We start from the raw sequence: 1,331 nt of genomic DNA on the forward strand, positions 1-1,331 counted from the left end.
ATTCTATACTATAACAACAATCAAACCCAGTCTCACTAAATAATCAGCTAAATGGATCAATTGACATCATAATGTTTTCCCATATATCATATATTTATCCAACTCATTAATCTCTAAAGTCTTTCTTAAGTTTCTTGTATACTTGATTTTATAGTTCAGCTTCAATGATATATTTTGCACACCTTTACCCTTAAAGACGAGCAGATCAACAATTTTTTTCCAGTATTCATGCTAAACACTGAAAAACAATTAATCTACGCAACATTTACTATGCTCTTTATCTTTCAGTATGTATACCAGTAGTCAGCATGCTCTCCTATCAACATATTCAGCAAACCCTCTGGCTTCTCATATCAATTTTTACCATGACTTTGGTGTCTAGAGTTAGCATTTAATTACTTTTGAAGTTAAGTTGTATAATGTCTTTTAGAGATCTATAAAATACATATCAGCTTTGATAATGCTTACTTATTCATCAAAGCATATGCCTCATAGCTGATCTCCTCAGGATACTTTGGCCATTGTATGTCTCTGTTAATTATGTTATCAAAAATTTGCTGCAAGCAAAAAACAATGAGCCTAAATAAAAATTATTTCTTATGGATCAACAAAATAAAAATTCAGTAACCGCTTTTAGATCCAAGAAATCATTTATAGTAATTATGATGAAAATAAAACCTGTGGATGTTCTGCATTAAAAGGTGGAACACCCACGAGAAGCTCATAAAGTATGACACCCACCGACCACCAATCTGCAGTTGTACCTACATGAGTACAAGCATGTATAAGAATGTATTTAAAATAAAATGAATTTGAAAGAAAAAATTAAATAAAACTAGTTATTTATTCATTTAAAAATAAACTGGCTAACTGAAATCACGTGTCTATGATAACATGTACTATTTAATCAGAGCAGTAAACTGCAAACCATGTCCCATGCCCAGAAGTATTTCGGGTGCCAAATAATCTGGAGTGCCAACCACTGATTGTTGTTGACGTTCTTCCCTTTTTGAAACATGTCGAGATTTTGGTTTGTCGTTGCCTAAAAAGCCATTAGCGAAAGATGAGGGTGCTGACAAATCATCAGTGCTGTTGATGAGACCAACTTTTGAGAGTCCAAAGTCCGTTAACTGTAATTAAACATTTAGAAAGTGTCAAATAATATTTTCATTAGAGCATTGTATGGTGATTTACAGTAATTAATAGAAAGTCAAAGGCCGTGGACCAAAAGTCCCAGTGTAATATTGGCTTCACCTTATCATTTGATTTTTGAGCCGACTAATTTTGGGTAATATTTTTAGAAAAATCTTATAATATTTGGTGTGTCTAGA

At 32.4% G+C, this 1,331-nt stretch overlaps 1 long non-coding RNA gene across 1 annotated transcript; it reads right to left on the minus strand.

Moving 5' to 3' along the window:
• Positions 1–270: 270 nt before the first annotated feature.
• On the minus strand, positions 271–1,066 carry LOC127135411 (uncharacterized). Its single transcript, XR_007808544.1, has 3 exons — positions 929–1,066; positions 679–764; positions 271–557 (listed from the first exon to the last, which is right to left on the minus strand). It is a non-coding gene; the product is annotated as an uncharacterized LOC127135411 (long non-coding RNA).
• Positions 1,067–1,331: the final 265 nt, after the last annotated feature.

The sequence above is a fragment of the Lathyrus oleraceus genome, chromosome 4 (assembly GCF_024323335.1).
Source record: "Lathyrus oleraceus cultivar Zhongwan6 chromosome 4, CAAS_Psat_ZW6_1.0, whole genome shotgun sequence".
In the NCBI taxonomy this organism is placed as follows: Eukaryota; Viridiplantae; Streptophyta; class Magnoliopsida; order Fabales; family Fabaceae; genus Lathyrus; species Lathyrus oleraceus.